The following is a 14,873-nucleotide window of genomic DNA, read 5'->3' as shown; positions in this document are numbered from 1 at the left end:
ACTCGATATGATCGGTAAACCGATTATATAGCCTGATTTAATAACTTAATTTAAGTTATTAAATAAATTAAATATATTTAGTAAAATAACTTTAAGTAATAAGTACAAACAATTAATTTATTCTTAAATTCATATTTTTATTTGACATTTTTTACCATAATTTATCCCGTTACCTCTAGGATCTCTTTCACTACTCCATGACATTGATTGTTACTTGATCTCCTTTGCCTTAGTTCTAATTTTTGAAAATAAATATATCAATTTGATAATTTAGAATAAATTTTAATTTAATTTTATCAAATAGTCTTAATAAATTTTAAATAAATTTTATTAAATAGTCTTAATATTTAAAATAAAAATAAATAAATTTTAAATTAACAACTTAATTATAATTTAACTTATAATCAACTTAAATCATGAAGTAATAAATATTAAGTTTTATTAAACACCCCTTAGTTTTTTTCCATCATTAATATCATTTAATGAGAAGCATAATTGTTTTAGACCTTTATTAAGTATTGAATTACTTATCTTATTTTCTATTATTATGGTAACATGTTTCGTCTTATTTCCTACTATTGTTATAGTAACATGCCTCATAATAAATCTATGTTTATGGGTCCATTTCATGTGAAATTACTCTTTTTCTCTTACTATAAGAGTAATTATAATATAAATTAGAAATATTTGTGTCAAATGGATAAGATGATCCCAATATTTGGAAAAACAATCTCCACTTATTGAGTATTATAATTATAACCTCATTTTAATATAGCTACCCTTATACTTTTTTTTTTTTTCCGGTAAGTGTTCGATTGTGAAATGTTGATAAAAACAATGGAGGGTATTTTTGTCCAAAAAATGAAATTTATTGTTTTTAAAAAATAGAAGTGATTCTTATGAATATGTAATTGTTTTATCCTTTTAAATTAAATAATCTTATAAATTAAGGTTGTTAAAGTTATGTCATACATGGTACTAAAGTTGAAAGAACACTTTCCACGTTATTTAATAATAGTAGTAGGTTACTATTTTTGTCATAAAGGGGAAAAATAACAATTTCTCATTTGGGATTCCATTTATTCTCATTTTTTTCTTCTAAATTTATGAGTTGTGACAAAAATTATTTAGAATTTTGCCATTGCCATTAAGGTTGAACTAAAGTCATCACAAAGAATTAGGCAAGGATTTTAGAGCTTCTAGGTCCCAGGTCATTAGAAAATGAGGCTATTTTCAATTATTCATTGACGCTACATACTGGTTGTCACTACCACTTTAGTTTATGGTTTATTTTGTTCATTATGTCTTTTAGATAATAATATTAGTTTTAGATTTTGTTCGAATTGGTTTTTGACAAACAATTTTTTTTTTCTTAAAACTCAACTAAAGTCTCTATTAAGAAATTTTGTTACAAGTACTAACTTATGAGTTAAAAAGTGCTTAATATGAAAGTGAATGTTACTTCCCCTAAAAACTCGATTTTGCCTTCTATAGAAATTCATATTTAATGAACTATATTAATACTAATATGTGAATATTAGTCTTGACTATAACTTTGTGTTGGGGTTTGAAAGTTGAAGGTTTGACCCATAAGTAGTGGACCTTCTTTTTTAGTTGAAAGACTAGTTTTTAAGCAATAATTAAAATCATAAAATGGGCAATAACTAATGTGATACCTAGACTAACATGAAAAGATTCTTGTTTGACAACTATTTTCAAGAACAATTTTCTATTCTTCAGAATAAAAAAAACTAAGAAAACATGTTTGACAACCAAAAATCGCTTTTTATTTTCTGTTATAATAAAATAAGGTGTTTTCAGATAACATCTTTTAACTATTTTATGTTATTTTCACTTATTTTTTAAGGGTTGTCTTAAAAAATAATTACATAAACATGTAGAATGATTAAAAAAAAATACTAGACATAAAAATTATTTTTAAAACATATTTAACAACATTAAAAACATGTTAAAAATATTTTGGGTTTCCAAACAAACTTTTGTTCTACAAATTAAACATTAGAGAATAATTTTCAAAAACTATTTTTCAGAATTATTTTTAAAAACAATTATTAAACATGCCTTTAAACTCTGTTTTTTTAGGATTGTTGTATAGTGTAACAATTAGAGGAAATGAGAGAAGTTTTCAAAAAGGAAAAAAAAAAAGGGTTATGTAAAAAGGCAGAAAGGAGAGTTTGTTCTCAAAGTTGTATCTTTTTGGGTTGTCTTTCCTTTTATATTGTTGACTTAAATGTCAAGGTCACTCTCCATCATGTTTTGAAGACTTATATGCAGAGATTTCTCCAACTTTTATAAGCTTGACAACATGCTTGTTGTGTGTGTGTGTGTGTGTGTGTTTTAAATTTCTTCTTTAATATTTGTAATACCATAAGTTTTGAGTTAAAACACTATATAGATCATTGTATTCCCATTTCTTATTAATAGCAGAAAGTTACTTCATGATTTTTTTTACCTCCTTTAGGAAGGGGTTTTCAATGATATATTAGGTATTTTTTTGGTTTTCTATCATTGTCATTGTCTTATTTGAATGCTGTAGCAAGTTGGTTGAAGAGTATTTATAATGAACTAGATTTGGGATTCCAGTTTAGCTTTGCAAACTAGGTTGGGCATTTAATTTAATCATGTATACTAGACCAAAGGTTGTGTGTGTATCATAATATATAATTAGGAAGTCTAGTTATATGACTCAATTCAATAGGGCATTGAGCTACATTATCTAACTTGAACTAGTGTCAAGTTTGACAAAAAATAACTTTTTTTTTTTGTTGGTTTTGTTCTTTTAACCTTATCATTTTAACTTCTAACTTGAGCTAAAAATAATGTTATTCCAAATAGTGTCTTATCTACTAAAGTAACGGATTGTTTTGGGGTTAAAAGTTTAATTGTTAATAAATTTGATGATGTTTTATTGTACATATATATTTTTAAACATCTTTGAATGCTATAAGGCAAAAGAATGAGTGTATTTTTGTTAATGAAATCAATGTTTTAGTGCATTAATGTTTTTAAATATTTTTTATATGGATTATTATGATGCTCATAAATGACCACATGAATGAAGTTTTTACTAACTAGAGGAACATTTTTCAGTTGATAAGACTAGTTTATTTAATAGGTCACATAGAGGCATATGTTCTTACAACATCGTAATGAACAATAGGTATTAAGGTTATGTAGTGTTGTATGGTTGCAAAAAAGTTGGTGATCATTTCATTAACTCAATCACAACCAATTGGATTCATTATAAGAAAAATCGATCAATAATGACACTTTTTACCCGTCAAGAAAGACAAACAATGACACTTCTCCGAAGTGTCATCTCTTAGCTTGTCATAATAAGTTTCTACAAACAATTACACTTCTTAAAAGCACCATGAAATCGAGTGTCATTGTAAAGAGTGTTGAGCGATGTTGACACTTTTAAAAGCGTCATTGTAAATATGGAACAAATAATGATGTTTTTTTAGAAGCATTGAGGTGTACCAATTTTCCAATGTTATTGTTGATTTTGTAAATAATGACACTTACAAAAACTGTTATTGTTGAAGATGAAATAACCTTGACGTCTTTGGAAGTAACATTGTTCACCTTTTCCATTGTTGATTGCTCTAAACCTTGACACTTAGTGGAAGTGCCAAGTATTGTGACAATCTAAAATTAGCTTCACCTATTGCTCTTTTATTTTAATTGGCTTTTGATATTGAAATAACTCAAATATAAAGAAAATAACAATTATTTATCCATCCAACAACTATCCAATAATTAAATAAAATTAAAGTAATTATTATTTATCTATCCCATAAATGAAGTGCTAAGAGTAATAAATTTATAATATAAAAGAGAAATCACATTGCATATTGTATATATGAGTAACACAAGAAGTCTGAAAAAAAAGAAAAGAACATATCCGTAGCTAAAACAATAACTTCCTTCGACATTTTTTTTTTAAATGTCACCCAATTGTGCCTTCATCTTTAATGGAAGTTGTTCATTTCTTGAATTTTCGTCATAGCTAGAGATCATATTTCTTTGTGCTAAAATGCAATGGTGACATTCCTTCCCTTTTAAATTTTCTCACTTCCTTAGGCTTAGTGATTTCCTAATCAATTAAAACAACAATGTTCCATATAAGTTCATGTCATGAAAATGTTATTTGAAAAAAAAAACATGGAAATTGATAATATTATCTTTCATAAGGTATAATAAGTCATTTTTTTCTTCAATTTGCTTCAAATTGAGTTGCTCTTAGATAAAATTCATCTCAACTATAAGCGAAAGTAGCCCATAACATATTATTAATTGATTGAAAACAAAAAAAATAAAAAAAATAAAATCAAGTGAGAATTTGAGTTAGAATCTAAGGTGTGTAGGAGTCATTGTAATTCTAATTTGTGAAATCATTTTTAAGATGTAACAATAATTATATGAAGTCACTTAGACTTCGAATTATCCAAATTTGTAACATAGATATTATATATAACCAAAATTTGTATAGTATATTTAATTAACTAAATGTAAGATATGTTATTCCATATAAGCTAGACCTAAGGCATATCTTTGTTCAATATTCAATCTTGTGAATTAATATACTCCTCACCTACAATATATTTTCAGTAACCATGAAGGAAAATTGGAATCGATTATTCCCATGAAATGGGTAATCAAGATCGGTGCAAACAAGTCAACTACAAATAGCTAGTTAAACAATTAACTTGGATTTCAACTTTCAATTTCAACAACAATAAAATTAAATCAAATACCCAAATATCAGATACAACAAACAAAATGGTACACCACACCGATGAACAATTGCACCATACTTTCTCCAAATTTCAAACACAAACCCTAATAAGAAACTCTAATGGGTATAAATGTGAGAGAGAGAAAAATCATCAATTTGCAATTAAAAAAATTCAATTTTAATACCAACAAAATAAACACAACACACCAATTTTATACAAATGAAATTCAATAACAATGCCTATGAATTCCAAACTTGAATAATTCTTGTGATTGTGTGAAAGGTTCTCTCTCATATTTGCTATTTGGGAAGGCAAAGGTTAGGGGTAGTCTTTCCAATAGTGTAAGCTTGTCTTTGCCAATATGAGAATCAAGTGAATTGATTATTTCAGAATTCAAAGGCCTCTTATAGGAGGATATGTTTTGATTTGATGATGAAATTTCAACCCTATAATGATGAACGTTAGAGAATTAGAGGGTGAAAATGTAGAAGAACCTGTTAAGCTTATCAGACAAAGGCACCATGAAGCAATTGATATAATTAGGAAATGAAAAATATATGCTACCTTTTCATTGAGATTGATCTCAATGCAGGAGCAGATTGGCTTGGTGGAACTACACAATACACTATCAACAACCAAATAGTTAATACCACCCTCATTAAAATTGTTGATAACCCAACAAATGTCTAACTCCTTGGTATGATAATCCTTTGTGATCCTCATCATAGTCATCGATATCTACTTCTCAACATCCATGATGGTTAGAAAGATAGGATTGGCATTTGCAGAGGAATTTTCCCAATTGACAATGTCAATCTTTTTTACATATACCTTCCTTGGTCAATCTATTGGTACTTTCCACACTAGCAAGATTCATTGCTTAGTAATTTCTAATTAACAGAAACGAGTCTAAACTCTAGATTTTTTATTTATTTAAGTTCCCACATCTAATATGCATTAATACATTTTCATGATGCCATTCTCACTTTATAGTGCATTTGTTGATTTCGTCAGTGCACTACTAAGGAGTGGATTTTGGGAGTTGGGGTTGACACTAGGGGAAAGAAGCTTGTGAACTCAAAGAAAGGACCCCAAAGTTTTGAGTAGTCCAAGATGAGCCTTGACAAACACCTTGAGTATGGTAGCATGTTTGTCAAAAAGCAAGAGAATGTGAAGAGATATCATGCATGCATGGTCTGACACACCAAACTAAGCCTTACTATGAACCATAATGACATTTCTCAAGAACAAAATTTATGTCATTGGGTTTTGTAGTTTTTGTGCCAACATCAAACTAATAAGCTAATTTATGACTTTCAATTCAAGATGTCACATCAATTATCTCTTAAATTTCAAGAACAAAATCTAAGTATGTAATCAAGTCTTGTAGTTTTAGGGCCAACATCAAACTAATGAGCTAATTTATGACTTTCAATTTAGAATGTCACATCAATTATTTCTTAAATAAATTTTATTATACCCATTGTTAATCATATATAATATATATGCTAAAAGGGAGACTATTTTTTTCTTCATTCAAAAAAAAGTCTAACAAATATAAGAATGGAATCTTTTAAATTATTTTATTCAAAAATAAATTGTAGAATAAAAAAAAAATTATTATGGTCCTATTTGTTTAGATGATTTTCTATTTCCATTATGAAAGAAAACAAAAATCAAACTAAAAACAAGTTAAAGGTTTTACCTCTATCTACAACCATAGTGTTGCCCATAACTTGGTCTTTATGATAAAAAAACATTGTCCATAGTTGTTGCTTCGAGCTCTTTAGGACAAACAACTATATTTGCTAATCAATGAATTGTGAGGATTTATACCATTTGCTAAAATGGGAAGTCTCAAGTTTCTAGGTTTTGAAACAAAGTTGGGCAATTTATAGTCAATTAGCCATGATAGAGAGTCAGCTGGATGACACATTTTGTTATCTAAATCTCTTCCTTAGGTATGCCATATGAGGTCTTTTATGATTTTTGATGATTAAAACCTTCTTCTAAATCTTGGAATTGGAGGAAAATACCACATTACTTTCCCAGGAGTTCCCGTCATTTTTTTAGTTCCTATATTATCTACCTTTCACCTTGAAGTTCCATAGATAGGACATGAAAATGCATTTTTCAACTTATTCCTATAAAGTATACAATCATGGGGCATGCGTGTATTTTTTCTTATTCCATTCCTAATGTATTCAATGTCATTTTTGCCTCATACATAGACAAGGGTAACTCATTATTTAGAGGCAACATATCTAAGCATTTTTAAAAGCTCTGAAAAGCTTTTATCAGACCACTCACATTGTGTTTTCAAGTTGTATAATTTAATCAATGCAAACAATTGTGTGAATTTTCTACAACTAGGATATAAAAGGTTTTTCAACAATTTGAAGTAATCTTCCAAGCAATTTTAGGTCATTTTGGCATTCAACTTGTACAACTTCAACCATTTCTATTGTACTATCTACATCATTAAATTGAACCATATTATAATGTTCTACCCTTCTAGTTGGTGGTTCACTTGGAGTTGCTTCCCCATGCCAATACCATATATAGTAATTCTGATTAATTCTATAGAAAAACATATGCTCTCTAATCTTTTGAAGAAATCTTTGAGGAGTATGAAATATCATATTACCACTCTACAAGCATGGACATTTAATGGAGTTTTTATATGCAGAATTTTATATTGCAAACGTGATAAAAATGTTCTACCCCATCCCCATACTCCTTTAATCCTCCATCCTTTGAAATCCACAAACGATCCATTTTTTAAGAACAAACTTTCAATAGTGATCAAACTTCAAATTGAAGAAAATAGCAACATTTTGTATGCTATTCATTTAACAACCTTTTTTTTTTTGTTCAAATAATAATCAAGAAAATGTAGTTCAACATTTGTTTAAGATGCCAAATTTAAAAGAAAAAGAGTAAGCATTGTTCTAACCATTTTGATCTATGAACATAGATCTACACTTTTGAAATATCACGCTAATTATTAACATTTTTAAAAGTGCCAAGGAAAAAACAAGGTCATGGTATATCTTATTTGTAATAGTGACTAATAAGTTATAAATGTTGTTGACCATTAATACTTGCATTAAAAGGGATGTATAACCTCAATAAAACTAGTGCATATTAATATTATTATATTGGGTTTGTCCATGACCTTTGCATCAAACATTGTCTATACCAATTTACTCAATAAACTCCTTAAGCAACATAAAGAAAATCATTTGAGTATGTCAAATTTTGATGCATGTTTTATGCATTCTAACATCTCCAACATCCTAAATTCAGTAATAGTTCCTATCCCATATAGAAATACATAATCTCTATGTGTCAATGACCAATGTGGTCAATTTCATTTTAAAGAAATTTTAGTAGAATTTCCCTATAGTTCTCTAAGTATGTAAAATGGACAAGGCATACTATGCAACTTTATCCAAATATGCACCCAGAGAATAAGAGGAAAGACTACCAAAATTTCTAAAAATTGAATTAAGAACAAACAGTTAACTTCATAGATATTATGTTTTCCTACATTGTTTAATTTTACAATTCAAGTATCATTTGTAGGGAAAAGTTCTTTATCACATGATAAACAATTTAAAAGTTGTCAACTTGAAACTAGCCTAGATAAAACCGTTTTCACTTTTTGATAACTTAAATCTCTTTAGTATGTAATAAGAGAAACTTTTGTCTCACAATGATACCAATGATGCCCATGATACTTGAATTGTTTCATGCATGCATAGTTTATTAAAATTAAAACACAATTACTTATTGAAATATTATAACAAAGAAACATAAATCTCATTATATCATGTTTATCTCAAATATATAATGTTAGGATAAAGCCCTTAAAATCATGACATGATGTAATAAATTTGGAATTCATTATTTCTTTAATGATGTTCCAGTTTCACTTTTATCTATTCTTATTCCATATATTATAATTTATGAGCATTCTTATCTGCATTTTTTGTATTGTACGTGACTTAGATGCATTGGGAGTTGCACAGAAGATCTAAGTCATGGGTTCTTTGCAAATAGATGACTTGTTCACAATTGGTTCATGGGTCTAGGCAACCCATTAAAGGTTGTAGTGCATCACCTCCTAATTAGAGGGATCACTGGTCTTGGTTATCGGGATGGGTTTCCCATGGTGAGTGCACTAGTGTGTATGGTTACACATTGGACAAGACCTATGGTGAGTCATGACTTAAGGCTATTATTGAGTCATGACCTCACCACGCTGTTTCATTGTGTTGTCTCTCAACCTTGAGAGAATATTGAGCTTGCGCTAAAGTTGGCAATGACTTTGACCTACGGGTGAAATCGTAAGCTGATCATATATTCCGTATGGATTGGGTCATTGTTGATAGAAGCTGGTAGTAATAGGTATTTCAATAGAGGCACTATGATATCTCTTAGGATTGAGATAGTGTGTCCCTTGGGTGATCTTAAGGAGGTGTGTTCATGGAAACTATGGTCATGTAGTTCATTAAATGAAACTTGACATAGGCTCTTTAAGAGCTAAGATATGTCAATTGAACACAAAATAGGAGGTAGAGGTAGTCTTGAAAGACTAATAGCTTTCACCTTATTAAACTATGGACATTAGTTCATGGGGAGACTGAACACAATGGATAGCAAGTCACACACCTGATCACTTAGTGTCTCGTTGTTATTTACATAAGATATTGGAGTTTAGTTGATTCTCTATAGTGTGATATTGAATCAACTTTAGAATTGGATTTTGAGGGAGTCAGTATTTCTATAGGTCCCAATGGTCCCAACTTTGAACTCATATACCTTGTTGGCATGGGTTATGAGGGTTGAATTGGCTCTAAGTTCACTTTTGTGCATAAGGGTATTTTGATAATTACGCAAGGTTGTATAGGGGTAAGTGAACAAGGTCTCTTGATTGGGCTAATTGATTAATTAGCAGGCCTTATTGGGTTAATTAATTAGTTAGAACTCATTTTGGGTTAGATTAAGTGACCCAAGCCTGTATGGGCTCAAGTCACTTAAGCCCACTTAGGAACCCTATAAATACCCCCTAGAGGTTAGGGTTTCCATAGCTTTTATCTTCCACCATCCAGAGAGATAGAAAACTATAGCCTCCACCCTCATTTCCTCCCCATTGGAAGTGTGCCAAGATCAAGGTTTGAGTCATTGGGCGGAAGACTCGAGAGCATCCAAATTTGAGGTATAGTTTTCGTTAGCACTTTCTAGATCCTTATAAAGTATAAAAAAAAATTAATTTTTTATTGTGCATAGAATTTAGAAAAAGCCTAGGATAGTTATGCATATTCCTAACCTGATCCGGACTGAGGAAACAGAGAGATTCGGGTTTTTTTCCATCATATAACATTTAACATGGAGGCATAAGAACCTTTTTCACAAGTTAGAGTAATGTTTTCTAGAAAATAAAAGATATATTTCTACCACTTACAATGGAAAGTCATAGGTTTGAATTAGTGACATGGAGAGACACTAACATAATATTTTCACTCAAATATATTGCAACAATTCATGTAATTACTAGTATTTTTCCAAAGCTCATTTCATTCAAATAATCCAACTCATCAATGTCCACCATAAGTATGAGAAACGAGGAGATACAACCCAAAAAAATATTCTATACTTCACTATGTCATCTTCAAACATCCTTAAAGTAATGTCAATCTCAGATCCTTAATTCCTTATTATCTATTCACTAAATAGAATCAAAAGCCCATAAATCCAAACAAATGAAAAACACATGGAGATTGGTCAAAGCATGAGTGGTTTATAATTCGGAAAAAGTTAAGAAAGTTAAATAGATATTATCCTAGCAATAACAAAAGTAGCTCTCACCACATCAGGAAGCTACTCATTTAGCATAATTTATTAACAATATCTATGAAAAGAATATATAAAAACAATTCTACAATTGGTAACTATTGAATAAAACAATTTAAGAGAGATGGATAGATGAAACACAGTTGAAATTCATTTCCTCATGACTTATGGGAAAAAAAAAAGTGAAAACTCAAAGTTGGTAATTGAACATGAACTAAATCTTGAAGAGAGCTTTGAGAAACAACTAGAGAAGATGACTATGAGATATTGTGAAATTCTAGTTTCAGATCTTACACAGATGCAAAAATTTTTAAATTAAAGAAGACAAGTGATGTCTTTTGGTTTGTGAGAGGTGCATGTTCCACTTATAGTTATGTCAGAGACTATAGGGCAAACAATTAGATAAAAACTAAGATTAATCACTAAAAAAAAATTAAAACTACAAAGTGCATATGTAATTGGGGATGAGAGAAAGTAAAAGTTGACACAATTGATAACTATAACAATGACCAAGCCAAATGTTTACAATATTGAAAAGAATATATTTAAGGAATTTGATAGCACTAGCCAAAACATGTTTGCCTCAATCAAGGGGGATAAGAATGAAAAAAAAATTGACAGAGAAATTTGAGTAAACAAACAAGTAAAAAGATGGTGCATTTGTACACTTTCTAACCACTTTGCCATGCATAATTTGCATTCTTGGCATAACACAATTGATCAATTTAATAAGGATTGCAAATATGTCCCATCACAAAAATTTCATGCTTCAAAACTTCATGTTTGGCTAGGGGACTTGGAGCTCAGTTTCTCTAAAATAAACTAATCTTATCCTTTCAAATTTAGTTTATGCTTATGATTGGATGGTAAGGTATCCAAAGTATAAAATTTATGGGCCACTTAAATTTGAGGTGGTGTGCACAAACCAAAAATATGTAATAAAAAGCTTGTGGATCAATATAAGGGTGCTCACTTGGTGGTCTTACTCCTAAAAAGATTCATTGAAGAGGTAAAAAGAGGAGTATGATTTGTACTAGCATATAAGAAGATACAGTGCAACATAGAAATCGAAAGAGCTTTCTTGAACTATAATTTTTGAAATCCTAAGTAGAAGAAAATTTAATAGGAAAGTTGGAAACAAATTATTTTAATAGTTAATACGTAAAGGATTCTTTAGATTCTTTAATTAACTATAACCATATGATGTTATTGAATAGACACATCTAGTTGCAAAAAAAAAAAAAAAAAAAAAAAAAAGAAACTAACAATTCTTTACTTAACTTGTAACCATACTGCAAGATACCCAAATATTCTAATACTCCCCCTCAAAATGGAGAATGAATGTTGTGAATTCCCATTTTACTAAGAAGAAAAAGAAATTGAGGTGAAGAAAAAGGTTTGGTCAACAAGTCCCTCACTTGATGTTTAGACGAAATATGTAGTGTCTTCAAGCTTCCATTTTGCAGTTTCTTTCTAACCAAGTGATAATCGATCTCAATGTGCTTAGTGTGCTTGTGAAAAATTGGATTAGCTACAATATAAAGAGTTGCTTGATTGTTGCAAAATAGCAAGGCAGGCTTAGGACGAGATACATGCAAATCTCTAAATAAAGAAAGTAACCACATCGATTCACATGTTGCATTTGCCATAAATCTGTCCTCAACTTCAACAAAAGATCTTAAAACTGTATGCTGCATTTTTTATTTCTGGGAAATTAAGGAATCACCAATAAATAAAATAAAAGCAAAACCCATTAACAGACCGCACAAGTTGCCCAATTTGAATTAACAAACCTTTTCAACTCTATTAATGAAAAAAAAAAAAAAACCTTGTCCTGCATAACTTTCAAGCATGGTTTGAAATGTTGCAAAATTTTGGCGAAATATTGTCGATATTTTGCTTATCAAGGAGAGCTAACACGATATTCCACACTGGAAGTCAATTGTTGAAATATTAGGGAGAGTCGACATGATATTCCACACTGAAATGTTGCAAAATTTTGGTGAAATATTGTTGATATTTTGCTTATCAGGGAGAGCTAACACGATATTCCACACTGAAAGTCGATCGTCAAAATATCAAGGAGAGTCGACATGATATTGTACACCGAAAGTCAATCGACTTCATCGAAATGATGCTGATATTCGGGTAAATTCCTTCAAATTTTTTTCTATTGCATCCAAGGGGGTTCAAACCTAGGCCAAAAGGCTTGGGTGAAGCCTAGCTACTATTGGGCCAAGTCCACATTGAAAATATATGTTCACAATAAATATGGTAAAATTCATCATTAAAAGAATAAATAAATTAATTCTAATTATTTTATTTAAAATTTTATTTAATTATTTAATAAAAGCATAAAACCATCATTATAATTTTCTTAACAAGTCTTTTATTTTATTTTATTTTTTATATCATTTATATGACAATTATATAAAAAAATATAAATATCAAAAAAATTATATATGCATCATAATTTATTTTACATTGTTGAATGTATTTGAATTAAATAAATTATAGTTTTAATATTAAATGTATCGTCATTTATCTTATTAATATTATTTTTAAAAATTACTATCACTTCACTTTTTTGTTTTTTTATGTTTATCCTTTTAATTTTATTTAATTTTGAATGTTTTTATTTTAAAAATATTAAAAATATAAATTTATTCAAAACATTACTAAAATAAAAAAATAATGAAGTTCTAATATTTTATAAATTAAAATTAATTTGATAAGATAAATAATAAATTATTAAGATTGATATATCCCTCGATATTTTTCTCATTGACCATACTTATGTCAATTCCACTTACAATAACTTTAACATATGTATTCTTGCTTATTTTATCATTTTTTTAGAGTTTTCCAAACATTTCCATGAATTTTGAATAATTTTTGTTTCACCAATATTTTTGTCAAAATATCCACCGATATTTTACCAATATTTACCGATATTTTACCAATATTTCCAATATATTCATAAAATCCAAGTATCGATATATCCGTGTTTACCAATATTTCAAGCCATCTTTTCAAGTACTGAAGCACATGTTGTATTGCCCACATATGAAGAACTTTGGGCTTTGCAAGAAATTGATTGAATTTATGTACTGAAAATGATAAATTTGGGTTTGCTATGGTTAGATAAAGCAATTTGCCTATCATTCTTCTGTAAAATAAAAGATCTTCTATTAGATCACCTTTGTCTTGTGTGAGCTTCACATTTGGATTTATAAGTGTTTTCCTTGTTTTACAATCAACATAGCCTACATCTTATAGTAATTGTAAGGCATAATGGTGCTAACTAAGGGAAATTCCCTTATTAGACCTCACCACCTCAAGGCCCTAGAAGTATTTAAGCTTTCCTAAATAGAACTTTTAATTTCTCAACTTGCTCATCACTATTACTAACAATGACAATGTCATCCACATAAACTAACAGAGCAATGAAGTGAGTACTGACAACTTTGACAAAAAGAGAGTGATTTGCATTAGAATGTTTAAAAACCTTCAACAAGTAAGAAATTGGAGAGTTTGGAAAACCATTGTCATGATGCTTGTTTCAAGCCATATAAGGACTTCTGAATTTTGTAAACAGAGTGTGAGGATAATGATTTTCCTTCACGGTGATAACTATGAGGCATAGTCATATAAACTTCCTTAAAAAGATCACCATGTAAGAACGCATTATTAACATCCAACTAAGGAAGACTCCAACCATTAATGGTAGCCAAAGCAAGCAAAACCTTAACAGTAACCAATTTGACAACATGAGAGAAGGTACCTAGATAGTCTATGCCCTCTTGTTGTGTGTAGCCTTTAGCTACAAGGTGAGCTTTGTATTGTTCAATAGTTCCATCAACTCTATACTTATTTTTGTTCACCCATTTGCACCTAATAGCATGTTTTCCTTGTGGCAAAGTAGTTAAAGACCAAGTGTCATTTTGCTCAAGAGCTCCTAACTCAGCAGACATTGTATCTTGCCAATCTAGAATAGTAGCAGCCTTGAAGTATGTGGTGGGTTCAAAATTAGAGGAAATAACACAAACTTTTTATTTTATTTTATTTATTTATTTATTTTTATGAATTTGAAAATTTTGTGTAATCAAGGACATGTGTCGGAGGATGTGAGGTAGAAGATGTGCTGTGGGAACAAGAATAGCAGTAGTAATATGCTAGATAAGAAGGAGGCCTATGAACACGATTAGGATGACAATGAGACGTAGAAGGTATGAAAACAGTAGGAATTGT

Source organism: Vitis riparia, chromosome 13, assembly GCF_004353265.1.
Source record: "Vitis riparia cultivar Riparia Gloire de Montpellier isolate 1030 chromosome 13, EGFV_Vit.rip_1.0, whole genome shotgun sequence".
Lineage (NCBI taxonomy): Eukaryota > Viridiplantae > Streptophyta > Magnoliopsida > Vitales > Vitaceae > Vitis > Vitis riparia.
The sequence above is the reverse complement of the archived record's forward strand: the minus strand, read 5'-3'. Positions refer to the sequence as shown.